Source organism: Salmo salar, chromosome 03 (assembly GCF_965601325.2).
Source record: "Salmo salar chromosome 03, fSalSal1, whole genome shotgun sequence".
Lineage (NCBI taxonomy): Eukaryota > Metazoa > Chordata > Actinopteri > Salmoniformes > Salmonidae > Salmo > Salmo salar.
This window is the reverse complement of record NC_138293.1, coordinates 38399540-38416076: the sequence shown is the minus strand read 5'-3', so window position 1 is coordinate 38416076 and position 16537 is coordinate 38399540. Positions and strand designations below refer to the sequence as shown.

The 16537-nt window shown below is 43.9% G+C and overlaps 1 long non-coding RNA gene and 2 other non-coding genes across 3 annotated transcripts; 1 reads left to right on the top strand and 2 right to left on the bottom strand.

Moving 5' to 3' along the window:
• The first annotated feature begins 1879 nt into the window (after nucleotides 1–1879).
• LOC145877571 (uncharacterized) lies at nucleotides 1880–16525 on the top strand. The gene is made up of 4 exons (XR_014391897.1): nucleotides 1880–1966; nucleotides 6860–8649; nucleotides 15298–15605; nucleotides 16119–16525. It is a non-coding gene; the product is annotated as an uncharacterized LOC145877571 (long non-coding RNA).
• trnae-cuc (transfer RNA glutamic acid (anticodon CUC)) lies at nucleotides 5650–5721 on the bottom strand. Its single transcript has one exon. It is a non-coding gene; the product is annotated as a tRNA-Glu (tRNA).
• On the bottom strand, nucleotides 6482–6553 carry trnae-cuc (transfer RNA glutamic acid (anticodon CUC)). Its single transcript has one exon. It is a non-coding gene; the product is annotated as a tRNA-Glu (tRNA).
• Nucleotides 16526–16537: the final 12 nt, after the last annotated feature.

The following is a 16537-nucleotide window of genomic DNA, read 5'->3' as shown; positions in this document are numbered from 1 at the left end:
CAACATGTCATTCATCAAACACTTTGTGAATATCTGGGTTTTCCAGAAAGACTGCATTTAGTCAGTGGCCACCACTCATTTTTATTACAACACACATGTCCATTTTTTTTTTTTATACAAAAGTAGACATTTTTTATTATTATTATTATTATTGCTAAAGGTACTGCATAGGTATAAACATGTTTTTTTTCCCAAGAGATAGCACTCGTTCCCCATTCCTAACCAGGGGCTAGTTCTTGTGAGTACAAACAAATCCCTGAGGAACAAATAATAGTGAAGCATTTTTGATGTTGCTTTTTTTGGCATGAAAGAGCTAACTTGAGGTGTGTAGGGCAGTAGGGGCTAGTTCCCATCAAATAGAAGGAATGAAGTGACGCCTTGTGTGAAATGTCCTTTTAATAGAGTTGTGATAACATATTATGTCGTGGAGTAACAATACAATCCTTGTCTGCAAAAGGCAACTTTTACCTGGGGACATGCTTTGTAGACCCTTCAAAGGCGTTCCGATACCTGGTCCCCAAGAAAAAACCCACATGTTATGATAGCTTATAGACAGTAGTAGGCAAATGAAGGGAAAAAGTTACAATATTAAGATGATGATGTTAATAGAAAATGTCTCAAGTAAAAGTGAAAGTCACCCAGTAAAATACTAATTAAACGTCATTGCTAAAATATACTTAAGTATCAGTGGTAAAAGTATCAATTATTTTACCTTCCATATATTAAGCAAACCAGACAGCACAATTCTGTTATTTTATTTAAGAAATAACCAGGGGAACACTCCAACAATCAGAGATAATTTACAAATGAAGCATGTGTTTAGTGAGTCCGCCAGATCTGAAGCGGTAGGGATGACCAAGGATGTTCTCTTGATAAGTGTGTGAATTGGACCATTTTCCTGTCCGGCTCAGCATTTGAAATGAACAAGTACTTTTGTGTGCCAGGGAAACTGTATAGAGTAAAAAATACATTATTTTATTTAGAAATGTAGTGAAGTAAAATTTCAAGTTGTAAAGAAACAGAAAGAGTAAAAGTACAGATACACAATAAACAGATATATAAACGGAATGTAGTGGAGTAGTTTAAATACATTTTTTGTTAAGTAATTTACACCCCTGGAATTGAAAGGAACACCTCAATTACCTCGACAAACCGGTACCTATGTATATAGCCTCGCTATTTTGATTTTACTACTGGTCTTTAATTTTTAGTTAATTTTATTTCTTATTTTTTACTTAACACATATTTTTCTTAAAACGAAATTGTTGGTTAAGGGCTTGTCAGTCAGCATTTCACTGTAAGGTTACACATGAAAACATGTTGTGACCCTGGTGTGACATTATTAAAGCTGTGCTGACACCTAGTGGACATCAAGAGGAACTACACTACACCACACACATACACACTATAACCTTAAAAAAGATGGGATGCTTTACATACGTTGCCCTTTTTTATAAGACACTAATATATATGTCCAATAAACAGACGTTCAAAAATCGTAATGTAAAGCACAAACGACTGGAAAGTTCTTCAAAAGCAACTATAGTGAATCAAGCATCTTTAGGTTACCTGAAATAGGTCAAAGCATATTTTATACTTTCTAATTTATGTAATCTTTATTTAACTAGGCAAGTTGAACTAAACAACATCGACACAGACACAAGTTAGCTGATATTTGGGAACCAGGATTAACACAGAGAGAACATGGCAAAATACAATGTATGTTTCTGTAATACGAGTAGGCTGGTATATACAGTATCATCGGTAACAATTGTGTACAAGCCACCTAGATAATAAAATACAGGGGCTGGCAGTCATTAGTTACATTTCAACCATAGCGATTCCCTAATTGAGGCGCAACAGAGTTCACCGGCGAATGCAGGAACACCGGAAATAATAACTAAACCATCGAACGAGGAATGGTGGAGGCTACCAGAACGAAGAGACATTTTTCGGGATAAACGTGGTAAGTGAAAAACGTTATTACATTGCTCACTCCCTACCCGGTATCTCATTCTACCGTTATACGACTTTGTATGCGTTGTTGATTGGCAACCTTGACATTTACGGAGCTTTTGGAACGGATTCCTGTTGGAACGTTCCACAAATTATTCCCACCCCTTGACGTAGACTAGATCCATGAGAGAAAATCCGGTATTTACTGGTGGTATCCAATAGAAAGAAGAAGTTCCTCATGCCCCGTGTTCACTTGCAGATGGTACCCACTTCCCATTCACCTTTGGGCGGCGTGGGAGGTGGTGAAAAAATATACTGCTCAAAAAAATAAAGGGAACACTTAAACAAGACAATGTAACTCCAAGTCAATCACACTTCTGTGAAATCAAACTGTCCACTTAGGAAGCAACACTGATTGCCAATAAATTTCACATGCTGTTGTGCAAATGGAATAGACAACAGGTGGAAATTATAGGCAATAAGCAAGACACCCCCAATAAAGGAGTGGTTCTGCAGGTGGGGACCACAGACCACTTCTCAGTTCCTATGCTTCCTGGCTGATGTTTTGGTCACTTTTGAATGCTGGCGGTGCTTTCACTCTAGTGGTAGCATGAGACGGAGTCTACAACCCACACAAGTGGCTCAGGTAGTGCAGCTCATCTAGGATGGCACATCAATGCGAGCTGTGGCAAGAAGGTTTGCTGTGTCTGTCAGCGTAGTGTCCAGAGCATGGAGGCGCTACCAGGAGACAGGCCAGTACATCAGGAGACGTGGAGGAGGCCGTAGGAGGGCAACAACCCAGCAGCAGGACCGCTACCTCCGCCTTTGCAAGGAGGATCAGGAGGAGCACTGCCAGAGCCCTGCAAAATGACCTCCAGCAGGCCACAAATGTGCATGTGTCTGCTCAAACGGTCAGAAACAGACTCCATGAGGGTGGTATGAGGGCCCGACGTCCACAGGTGGGGGTTGTGCTTACAGCCCAACACCGTGCAGGACGTTTGGCATTTGCCAGAGAACACCAAGATTGGCAAATTCGCCACTGGCGCCCTGTGCTCTTCACAGATGAAAGCAGGTTCACACTGAGCACATGTGACAGACGTGACAGAGTCTGGAGACGCCGTGGAGAACGTTCTGCTGCCTGCAACATCCTCCACCATGACCGGTTTGGCGGTGGGTCAGTCATGGTGTGGGGTGGCATTTCTTTGGGGGGCCGTACAGCCCTCCATGTGCTCACCAGAGGTAGCCTGACTGCCATTAGGTACCGAGATGAGATCCTCAGACCCCTTGTGAGACCATATGCTGGTGCGGTTGGCCCTGGGTTCTTCCTAATGCAAGACAATGCTAGAACTCATGTGGCTGGAGTGTGTCAGCAGTTCCTGCAAGAGGAAGGCATTGATGCTATGGACTGGCCCGCCCGTTCCCCAGACCTGAATCCAATTGAGCACATCTGGGACATCATGTCTCGCTCCATCCACCAACGCCACGTTGCACCACAGACTGTCCAGGAGTTGGCGGATGCTTTAGTCCAGGTCTGGGAGGAGATCCCTCAGGAGATCATCCGCCACCTCATCAAGAGCATGCCCAGGCGTTGTAGGGAGGTCATACAGGCACGTGGAGGCCACACACACTACTGAGCCTCATTTTGACTTGTTTTAAGGACATTACATCAAAGTTGTTTCAGCCTGTAGTGTGGTTTTCCACTTTAATTTTGAGTGTGACTCCAAATCCAGACCTCCATGGGTTGATAAATTGGATTTCCATTGATTTATTTGTGTGATTTTTGTTGTCAGCACATTCAACTATGTAAAGAAAAAAGTATTGAATAAGATTATTTCATTCATTCATTCAGATCTAGGATGTGTTATTTTAGTGTTCCCTTTATTTTTTTGAGCAGTGTATAAACTTTTCCCAACTTTGAATGCAAATCACCAGCGGTGAAATAAGTATAGCCAGTTATAATAAATGGTGAAATAAATATAGCCAGTTATAATTGTAATGGCTTAGCAGATAATAAGAAAATACGGTCAGTATTTAACTGGCTACAATAGAAGGAATATAATATATATTTACAAGAAACTCATTCAACAATTTTTGAATAAGTTTTGTTGAAAAAAATCTGGGGGGCGGGGGCGAAATATACTGCTCAAAAAAATAAAGGGAACACTTAAACAACACATCCTAGATCTGAATGAAAGAAATAATCTTATTCAATACTTTTTTCTTTACATAGTTGAATGTGCTGACAACAAAAATCACACAAATAATCAATGGAAATCCAATTTATCAACCCATGGAGGTCTGGATTTGGAGTCACACTCAAAATTAAAGTGGAAACCACACTACAGGCTGATCTAACTTTGATGTAATGTCCTTAAAACAAGTCAAAATGATGCTCAGTAGTGTGTGTGGCCTCCACGTGCCTGTATGATCTCCCTACAACGCCTGGGTATGCTCCTGATGAGGTGGCGGATGGTCTCCTGAGGGATCTCCTCCCAGACCTGGACTAAAGCATCCGCCAACTCCTGGACAGTCTGTGGTGCAACGTGGCGTTGGTGGATGGAGCGAGACATGATGTCCCAGATGTGCTCAATTGGATTCAGGTCTGGGGAACGGGCGGGCCAGTCCATAGCATCAATGCCTTCCTCTTGCAGGAACTGCTGACACACTCCAGCCACATGAGGTCTAGCATTGTCTTGCATTAGGAGGAACCCAGGGCCAACCGCACCAGCATATGGTCTCACAAGGTGTCTGAGGATCTCATCTCGGTACCTAATGGCAGTCAGGCTACCTCTGGCGAGCACATGGAGGGCTGTGTGGCCCCCCCAAAGAAATGCCACCCCACACCATGACTGACCCACCGCCAAACCGGTCATGCTGGAGGATGTTGCAGGCAGCAGAACGTTCTCCACGGCGTCTCCAGACTCTGTCACGTCTGTCACATGTGCTCTGTGTGAACCTGCTTTCATCTGTGAAGAGCACAGGGCGCCAGTGGCGAATTTGCCAATCTTGGTGTTCTTTGGCAAATGCCAAACGTCCTGCACGGTGTTGGGCTGTAAGCACAACCCCCACCTGTGGACGTCGGGCCCTCATACCACCCTCATGGAGTCTGTTTCTGACCGTTTGAGCAGACACATGCACATTTGTGGCCTGCTGGAGGTCATTTTGCAGGGCTCTGGCAGTGCTTCTCCTGCTCCTCCTTGCACAAAGGCGGAGGTAGCGGTCCTGCTGCTGGGTTGTTGCCCTCCTACGGCCTCCTCCACGTCTCCTGATGTACTGGCCTGTCTCCTGGTAGCGCCTCCATGCTCTGGACACTACGCTGACAGACACATATACCAGTTTCATTTAAGGACCAAAAAATGGACAGCTGTGTCAGCAAAAAAAGAAACGTCCCTTTTTCAGAACCCTGTCTTTCAAAGATAATTTGTAAAAATCCAAATAACTTCACAGATCTTCATTGTAAAGGGTTTAAACACTGTTTCCCATGTTCAATGAACCATAAACAATTAATGAACGGCAGGTCCATGGTGACCATCAAAGTTTTTAATTGTTTTTCACCATGGTAACTGTAAAAAAAAAAAACTATTCAAGATCCTTGCAACCAGAAGTTGTTTAGTGGGGAATAAGCCTATGAGCTTTTGAATACTTCCAAGCAGTCAAAAACGGTACTTTCGATTTGAGTTCGCAAAAGGGTAGTTCCCTGACCGGGAATCGAACCCGGGCCGCGGCGGTGAGAGCGCCGAATCCTAACCACTAGACCACCAGGGAAACGACATTTGTAGTGCCAACAAGTGACATGACATATATTACACAAAGTACACATTTGTCCGATTGGACAGCAACACCAGCTAACTTACAATACTCACACTTCGCTTTTACGAGGGGAGCACACGGCGAGCAAAACTCTGCAGTATCGGTGTGAGGGTAAAATCACTGGGGAAGCCAATCCGTTAAAAAAAAGCCATATGCGTTGTGATTATTGCGTTGTTTGCTCTGTAACCTGTTAGCTCACAGGCCTAGCCACCATGATATATAGGTCGCAATTGTAAATGAGAACTTGTTCTCAACTTGCCTACCTGGTTAAATAAAGGTGAAATAAATAAATAAAAAATATAGGCCTAAATCCGAGACAATAAGAAGACACAGTGTCAGAATAAATGTAACGCAACATCTGTCTGGTGAAGTCCACAAAGCATTTTCCTACAGCATGGTCAAGCAAATTAATGTATCTGACATTTTCAACAGGGCACCGGATAGCTCACAGCACGTCGGCAATTAGCCCAAAGCAGCCCTGTAGTACTTCAGAGCGTCTGCACCTTTGCTCTACCGACTTTGTTAACATGAAGAAAAACAGTTAACATGGCCATCAAAGTTGTTCATTGTCATTCACAGTTAACAAGGTGAAACACGATGAAAAAGCCTTGTAACCATAAATTGTTCAGTGGGGAATAAACCTATTACTTTTTAAAATAATCCCAAACACTTAAAAACTGTATTTTCAGCTGAGGGGGTCAAAATCAAAAAGATGTTCCCTGACCGGGAATCGAACCCGGGCCGCGGCGGTGAGAGCGCCGAATCCTAACCACTAGACCACCAGGGAAACCATACATTTAGGCGAGAAAAGTGAAGAAATAAAGCTTTACTTGGCCACGGATATAGCGTAAATACTGTTTTTATAGGGTCATCATGTTAATTATGAATTAAAAGGCACGAGCGATATCCTATGCTCTTGCTTATGCTGGTGTGTCTGTTTGTAGTAGAAATGTCCTTTAGCAAGTAGCTAGAGGTAGCTAGAGTTTATACACTTCATTTTATTGTTCCATCTATTAATCTAATCTGCTCACTGTGATTAAAATGTATATCATTTATGCTTATTAAATACAAACGTTCCCCTTTATTTTCACAGCAGACATGGAGTCCAGCTTCAGAAAACTGCCAAATGGAATCCTTGTCTTAAAGGACAGTAAGGATTCCAGGAGTTACAGGACTAAAACTACTAAAAGAGAATGGAGCAAGCCTGTCTCCAGACAAAGTGGTGGATTCAGCCAGGAGGGCTGTACTGCTCAGAGGTGGCAACCCAGCAAGCAGAGCACATTTGCTGGGTCAGCATAAGATGCAGTTTGGCCTTTATAAGGAGCAGACCTTCAAGTGGGTGGTTGAAAGTGTGCTGGGCTGGGTATTTGGTGGCATCATGCAGAAAGAATCTGCCTCTCAGCCAGCAAGTAGTGATTTAAAAAACCATGATGCTGATAAAATGGCTTTCAAGAAACACATGGATCTCTTCCCTGAGGGCTGGGAGGCTATCAGGATTAAGTCCAACATCCAGCCATCCGCCACCCCCCAGCCATGCAAAGACCAGATGACCACTGGTCCCACTTCCCAGAGGTCCTCAACATCCTCACTCAGGTCATTGCTGGTTGGAAAACTACACCCCTCCCAGAATCTCGATAGGACAATAAGGAAGGTGATTGAAAAGAAGACGGATAACATTACTAAAGAGATCGATGTTAAGATAGGAACGGTCTTGGAAGCAATAGCAGGCCATTCAGCTGAACTACAGAGGGTTGTCAAGCGTGTGGATGAGGCAGGAGGAAGAATTGCTACTGTGTAAACTTCAACTACATCAATAAATAAAGGCACTTGAGAAACAGGTGCGCGAAATGGCGCAGCACATTGACGACTTGGATAATCGAGGACGCAGATGCAATATCCGTGTTGTGGGACTCCCGGAAAGGGACACGTTCAGTATACATTTTCGTGGAATGGATCCCTGGCTACCTACAAATGGATACTAAGGCTGGTCGTGTGAAGCTGGACAACTTCACCCACAAGCAGTGCGTCATGGATGCGGCCAGACGCATCGGTTCTGACGTTAGTCAAAGTCCAAGGGTCTCATTCTTCAATGATTATTCCACAGCGGTTGTACGAAGACGCATGACGTTTGATGAGGTGAAGGCTCGACTCCAGATAATGAATATGGACTACGCACTGATGTACAGGGCCACATTGGAGATTATGGTCAACGGATCGCCTAAAAAACTCTACACACCTGAAGAGGCTGCTGCGCTTATTGACTCTCTCGGGTAAATAACTTTAAGCTGCACCTCTGCAGCATTGGATAACTTTTTTATTTGAATCTGATCATGAAGCAGTGATGTGAGTTCTCAAGTGCTCCTGTTCAGTAATATTCGTATGTTTTATCATTTTTCTTGCTAAAGTAACTGCCACTATAGCTCAGACTAGGGCTGCCAACTGTCCCGTATTAGCCGGGATGTCCATTATATTGGCCGAAATTGGTTTGGCCCATACGTGATCCCCCTTGTCCCGTATATTCATCCAATCACAGTAATAGCGTAAACGCGCCAATTCCGGAAAAGTAATTGATGTTGTTGTTCGGTCGGTTTGGCATATCAAGGAAATATGGATAAACTTGCAAAAAGAAAGACTGTGCAGCTACAACAAACAATGGGAAGCAAAAAAAGAGGTGGGTTAAGGCTGTCAGTGGTGACTCGACGAAAGCTTTCTGTACTTTATGCCGTCAGGAATTCTCAATTGGCCATGGAGGGGAGAGTGACCGAACTCGGCATGCATCCACAGAAATGCACAAGAAGGCTACGCTAGCTAAAGGTGTTAGCAATATCGGCGCATTCTTCGTGACGTCTACTGCGGAAAATGATGATCTGCCTCCTACGGAAGGTGAGCCCGTGTATTTCTCAGTTGTGATGCCTCAAACAAGGGAAATAGAAAAAATGTTTCCAGTGTGCGTCAGATATTTCTCTGTGTCTGACGGAGTGCAGTGCAAGTTACTTGACTTTTATGAAGACAGTGATGAAACTACAAATGGCATACATCAAGCTCTGATGAACTGTCTGGAAAAGCATGAACTGGATATTAGACACATCACAGCCAACTTTGGTCAATTTGGGAAAACACCACTCCGTTTACCAGTTATTGAGCAGTGACAACAATCGCATTCTGAAAGCTAATTGCCCAGCTCACATAACTCATAATGCCTTTCCAATTCCAATATACACTGTATATTCATTCCCATTACACCATACCCACACCGCCGTGTCACCGTGCACTGGCACGCCACCTTTTGTTCCTTATTTGGTAGTGAGAAAGTTGGCAACCCTAGCTCAAACTGAGATATGTGTGAATCTATATTGGTGCCCAGGCTTGGTTTTAGGTGGAAGAGCCTCAATCTTCTTTTATTGATTTTCATTTCCATATATATAAAGGATGAGGCTATAGAGTGGCTATGCGGAGTGAAGAGTCTACATTGGAGAGTTGAAATCCCCTGCATGTTAGCTGGTGGGAAAACCCCCTTCTGGATCTTTACATGTTTCATTTTCTGGTTTAGTATAGTTCGGGTTCATATTTTTTGTTTATGCTTGGTGAGATTGAGGAGAGTTCAACACATGGGAAAAGGTACCATCCCATCTTTACAGTAGGATTCAGTCTGGATATTGGTTGGTCAAAGTGCAGTTAACAGACTGCGTGAATGTATATGGAACATTAGAGGGAGCCATAACCCCATTAATCTTTTTTTTTAAATATTTTTTTATTCACCATTATTTAACCAGGTAGGCTAGTTGAGAACAGGTTCTTATTTACAACTGTGACCTGGCCAAGATAAAGCAATGCAGTGCGACACAAACAACAACACAGAGTTACACATGGCCTCCAACACTCTACTCAACAAATTGGATGCAGTCTCCCACAGTGCCATCAGTTTTGTCACCAAAGCCCCATATACTACCCACCACTGCGACCTGGACGCTCTCGTTGGCTGGCCCTCGCTTCATACTCGTCGCCAAACCCACTGGCTCCAGGTCATCTACAAGTCTCTGCTAGGTAAAGCCCCGCCTTATCTCAGCTCACTGGTCACCATAGCAGCACCCATCCGTAGCACGCGCTCCAGCCGGTATATCTCACTGTATATCTCACTGGTCGCCCCCAAAGCCAATTCTTCCTTCGGCCACCTCTCCTTCCAGTTCTCTGCTGCCAATGACTGGAACGAACTGCAAAAATCACTAAAGCTGGAGACTCTTACCTCCCGCTTTAAGCAACAGCTGTCAGAGCAGCTCACAGACACTGCACCTATACATAGCCCATCTGTAAATAGCCCATCCAACTACCTCATCCCCATACTGTATTTATTTATCTTGCTCCTTTGCACCCAAGTATCTCTACTTGCACATTTATCTTATGCACATTCTACCATTCCAGTGTTTTAATTGCTATATTGTAATTACATTACCACCATGGCCTATTTATTGCCTTACCACTCTTATCCTACCTCATTTGCACATGCTGTATATAGATTTTCTACTGTATTATTGATTGTATGTTTGTTTATTCCATGTGTAACTCTGTTGTTGTATATGTCGAACTGCTTTGCTTTATCTTGGCCAGGTCGCAGTTGGAAATGAGAACTTGTTCTCAACTAGCCTACCTGGTTAAATAAAGGTGAAATAAAAAAATGGAATAAACAAACATACAGTCAATAACACAATAGAAAAAAGTATATATACAGTGTGTGCAAATGAGGTGAGGTAAGGAAATAAATAGGCCATAGTGGCGAAATAATTACAATTTAGAAATTAAACACGAGTGATAAATGTGCAAGTAGAGATACTGGGGTGCGAAGGAGCAAAAATAAATAACAGTATGGGGATGAGGTAGTTGGATGGGCTATTTGCAGATGGGCTATGTACAGGTGCAGTGATCTGTGAGCTGCTCTGACAGCTGGTGCTTAAAGTTAGTGAGGGAGATATGAGTGTCCAGCTTCAGTGATTTTTGCAATTTGTTCCAGTCATTGGCAGCAGAGAACTGGAAGGAAAGGCGGTCAAAGGAATTGGCTTTGGGGGTGACCAGTGAAATCTACGGGTGGGTGCTGCTATGGTGGCCAGTGAGCTGAGATAAGGTGGGGCTTTAACTAGCAAAGACTTATAGATGACCTGGAGCCAGTGGGTTTGGTAACAAATTTGAAGCGAGGGCCAGCCATCGAGAGCATACAGGTCGCAGTGGTGGGTAGTATATGGGGCTTTGGTGACAAAACGGATGGCACTGTGATAGACTGCATCCAATTTGCTGAGTAGAGTGTTGGAGGCTATTTTGTAAATGACATCGCCGAAGTCAAGGATCGGTAGGATAGTCAGTTTTATGAGGGTATGTTTGGCAGCATGAGTGAAGGATGCTTTGTTGTGGAATAGGAAGCCAATTCTAGATTTAATTTTGGATTGGAGATGCTTAATGTGAGTCTGGAAGGAGAGTTTACAGTCTAACCAGACACCTAGAATATGTGGACATCTACAAATACCTAAGTCAGAACCGTCCAGAGTAGTGATGCTGGACGGGCGGGCAGGTGCTGGTAGAGATCGATTGAAGCATGCATTTAGTTTTACTTGCATTTAAGAGCAGTTGGAGGCCATGGAAGGAGAGTTGTATGGCATTGAAGCTCATCTGGAGGTTAGTTAACACAGTGTCAAAAGAAGGGCCAGAAGTATACAGAATGGTATCGTCTGCGTAGAGGTGGATCAGAGAATCACCAGCAGCACGAGCGACAAAAAGAGAAAAGAGTCGGCCCAAGAATTGAACCCTGTGGCATCCCTATAGAGACTGCCAGGGGTCCGGACAACAGGCCCTCCGATTTGACACACTGAACTCTGTCTGAGAAGTAGTTGGTGAAACAGGCGAGGCAATCATTTGAGAAACCAAGGCTGTTGAGTCTACCAATAAGCCTTGGCCAGGTCTATGAATACAGCTGCACAGTATTGTCTCTTATCGATTGAGGTTATGATATCGTTTTGGAACTTGAGCGTGGCTGAGGTGCACCCATGACCAGCTCGGAAACCAGATTGCATAGTGGAGAATGTACAGTGGTATTCGAAATGGTCGGTGATCTGTTTTGTTAACTTGGCTTTCGAAGACCTTAGAAAGGCAAGGTAGGATAGATATAGGTCTGTAGCAGTTTGGATCTAGAGTGTCTCCCCCTTTTGAAGAGGGGGATGACCGCGGCAGCTTTCCAATCTTTGGGGATCTCAGACGTTACGAAAGAGAGGTTGAACAGGCTAGTAATAGGGGTTGTAACAATTGTGGTGGATCATTTTAGAAAGAGATGGTCCAGATTTTCTAGCCCAGCTGATATGTAGGGGTCCAGATTTTGCAGCTCTTTCAGGACATCAGCTATCTGGATTTGCGTGAAGGAGAAATGGGGGAGGCTTGGGTAAGTTTCTTTGGGTGGTGCAGGGCTGTTGACCAGGGTAGGGGTGGCCAGGTGGAAAGCATGGCCAGCTGTAGTAAAATGCTTCTTGAAATTCTCAATTATCGTGGATTTATCGGTGGTGACGGTGTTTCCTAGCCTCAGTGCAGTGGGCAGCTGGGAGGAGGTGCTTTTATTCTCCATGGACTTTACAGTGTCCCAGAACTTTTTGGAGTTTGTGCTGCAGGATGTAAATTTCTTGTTTGAAAAAGCTAGCCTTTGCTTTCCTAACTGCCTGCGTATATTGATTCTTAACTTCCCTGAAAAGTTGCATATCGCAGTGGCTAATGCAGTACGCCACAGGATGATTTTGTGCTGGTCAAGGGCAGTCAGGTCTGGAGTGAACCACGGCTATATCTGTTCCTGGTTCTAAATGAATTGAATGGGGCATGATTGTGTAAGATTGTGAGGAAAGCACTTTTAAAGAATAACTAGGCATCTTCTACTGACGTAATGAGGTCATTATCCTTCAAGGATACCCGGGCCAGGTCGATTAGAAAGGCCTGCTCGCTGAAGTGTTTTAGGGAGCGCTTGACAGTGATGAGGGGTGGTCGTTTGACCGCAGACCCATTACGGACGCAAGCAATGAAGCAGTGATCGCTGAGATCCTGGTTGTAGACAGCAGAGGTGTATTTGGAGGGCAGGTTGGTCAGGATGATATCTATGAGGGTGCCTGTGTTTACGGATTTGAGGTTGTACCTGGTAGGTTCATTGATAATTTGTGTGAGATTGAGGGCATTGAGCTTAGATTGTAAGATGGCCGGAGTGTTAACCTCTCTGGGCCAGTGGGACGTTAGCGTCCCACTCTATTCAACAGCCAGTGGAATCGCGTGGCGCGAAATACAAATACCTCAAAAATGCTATAACTTCAATTTCTCAAACATATGACTATTTTACACCATTTTAAAGACAAGACTCTCGTTAATCTAACCACATTGTCCGATTTCAAAAAGGCTTTACAGCGAAAGCAAAACATTAGATTATGTCAGGAGAGTACCCTGCCAAAAATAATCACACAGCCATTTTCAAAGCAAGCATATATGTCACAAAAACCAAAACCACAGCTAAATGCAGCACTAACCTTTGTTGATCTTCATCAGATGACACTCCTAGGACATTATGTTATACAATACATGCATGTTTTGTTCAATCAAGTTCATATTTATATCAAAAAACAGCTTTTTACATTGGCGTGTGATGTTCAGAAAAAGTATCCCCACCGAAAACTTCCGGTGAATTTACTAAATTACTCATGATAAACGTTGACAAAATACATAAAAATTATTTTAAGAATTATAGATACAGAACTTTTTTATGCAATCGCTATGTCAGATTTTAAAATAGCTTTTCGGCGAAAGCACATTTTGTAATATTCTGAGTACATCGCAGGCTAGCTAATTTGACACCCACCAAGTTTGGGGCAACCTAAACTCAGAATTACTATTAGAACAATTGGATTACCTTTGCTGTTCTTCGTCAGAATGCACTCCCAGGACTTCTACTTCAACAACAAATGTTACACTTCTGTGAAATCAAACTGTCCACTTAGGAAGCAACACTGATTGACAATAAATTTCACATGCTGTTGTGCAAATGGAATAGACAACAGGTGGAAATTATAGGCAATTAGCAAGACACCCCCAATAAAGGAGTGGTTCGGCAGGTGATGACCACAGACCACTTCTCAGTTCTTATGATTCCCGGCTGATGTTTTGGTCACTTTTGAATGCTGGCGGTGCTTTCACTCTAGTGGTAGCATGAGACGGAGTCTACAACCCACACAAGTGGCTCAGGTAGTGCAGCTCATCCAGGATGGCACATCAATGCGAGCTGTGGCAAGAAGGTTTGCTGTGTCTGTCAACGTAGTGTCCAGAGCATGGAGGCGCTACCAGGAGACAGGCCAGTACATCAGGAGATGTGGAGGACGCCGTAGGAGGGCAACAACCCAGCAGCAGGACCGCTACCTCCGCCTTTGTGCAAGGAGGAGCACTGTCAGAGCCCTGCAAAATGACCTCCAGCAGGCCACAAATGTGCATGTGTCTGCTCAAACGGTCAGAAACAGACTCCATGCGGGTGGTATGAGGGCCCGACGTCCACAGGTGGGGGTTGTGCTTACAGCCCAACACCGTGCAGGACGTTTGGCATTTGCCAGAGAACACCAAGATTGGAAAATTCGCCACTGGCGCCCTGCGCTCTTCACAGATGAAAGTAGGTTCACACTGAGCACATGTGACAGACGTGACCGAGTCTGGAGACGCCGTGGAGAACGTTCTGCTGCCTGCAACATCCTCCAGCATGACCGGTTTGGCGGTGGGTCAGTCATGGTGTGGGGTGGCATTTCTTTGGGGGGGCGCACAGCCCTCCATGTGCTCGCCAGAGGTAGCCTGACTGCCATTAGGTACCGAGATGAGATCCTCAGACCCCTTGTGAGACCATATGCTGATGCGGTTGCCCCTGGGTTCCTCCTAATGCAAGACAATGCTAGACCTCATGTGGCTGGAGTATGTCAGCAGTTCCTGCAAGAGGAAGGCATTGATGCTATGGACTGGCCCGCCCGTTCCCCAGACCTGAATCCAATTGAGCACATCTGGGACATCATGTCTCGCTCCATCCACCAACGCCACGTTGCACCACAGACTCTCCAGGAGTTGGCGGATGCTTTAGTCCAGGTCTGGGAGGAGATCCCTCAGGAGACCATCCGCCACCTCATCAGGAGCATGCCCAGGCGTTGTAGGGAGGTCATACAGGCACGTGGAGGCCACACACACTACTGAGCCTCATTTTGACTTGTTTTAAGGACATTACATCAAAGTTGGATCAGCCTGCAGTGTGGTTTTCCACTTTAATTTTGAGTGTGACTCCAAATCCAGACCTCCATGGGTTGATAAATTGGATTTCCAATGATTATTTTTGTGTGATTTTGTTATCAGCATAATTCAACTATGTAAAGAAAAAAGTATTTAATAAGATTTTCATTCATTCAGATCTAGGATGTGTTATTTTAGTGTTCCCTTTATTTTTTTTTAGCTATATATATATATATATATATATATATATTTATTATTTATTTTTCATAGGTTCAATCCAGCTGAACTCGCCTTCCTCACAGAGTATGCTGCCACCATGAGCCCAGTCGCAAAGGCCATCAACATCTTGCAGGCTGAAACCAATGTCCAGATGGGGTGGCTACTTCCAACTATCAACCTGCTGATCACAAAACTTGACTGAATCAAGTTGTCCCTGAAGCCTCTGGTGGATGCGCTACAACTGGGACTGAAGAAGTGCTTCAGCCACATGTTTCACGACCCTGAGCTGATATTAGCTGCAATCCTTCTCCCCAAATTCGAAACAACGTGGACAAAGGATGACGCCACCATCAGAATGGGTAAGACAACATGTGGTTAATTAACAGTATTTTATTATTCATAAACAACTGTGTATAGTGTACATTTGACACTTCATAGATTTGAGAACCACCCATTTAAACTACATTCTTGACTTTGTGGTTCAGTCCAATGGGTAGAACACTTGAAAAATTAAAGGAGAGCCGCACACTCTAGGAGCTTAGATGCAATCATTTTAATAACCAACGTTGCCTCTAGATCAGTCTACTTAGCCCTGTTGCTTGGTTTATATAACGGTAGGTAGTCTAGTGGTTAGAGCGTTGGACCAGTAACCGAAAGGTTGCTAGATCGAATATCCGAACTGACAAGGTAAAAATCTGTCGCTCTGCCCCTGAACAAGGCAGTTAACCCACTGTTCCTAGGCTGTCATTGTAAATAAGAATTTGTTCTTAACTGACTTGCCTAGTTAAATAAAAATATAGATTCATGTAGGCTCATAATGACATGATTTCTATTGTCATCTTCCTTGTATTTCTGGAATGGACTACATCAAGGACCATCTGGAAGAACCCTTGCTGCAGCTAGGTGATGGCACCAGTTCATCAGATGAGGACTTCTTCGCTTTATTGAAAACGTCTCAAGCACAAGAAAGCTCCAAACAGCTGGATGGATACCTGGCCTGTTCAGCTGATCATATGGAGTTGCTCAAGTCCTTCCCGGCAGTCTGTAAGCTGTCTGAGGTTAAACACACCCTTACCTGCATCAGCTGCCTGTGAAAGGCTGTTCAGCATTGCATGACTTGTTTTCAGCCCAGGAGAGCAAGGCTGTATTCCAGAAACTTTGAAAACCAGCTTTTACTGAAGATGAACCGTAAATTCTTCAACTTCAAGTAATTTACATTTACATTTTAGTCATTTAGCAGACGCTCTTATCCAGAGCGACTTACAGTAGTGAATGCATACATTTCATACAA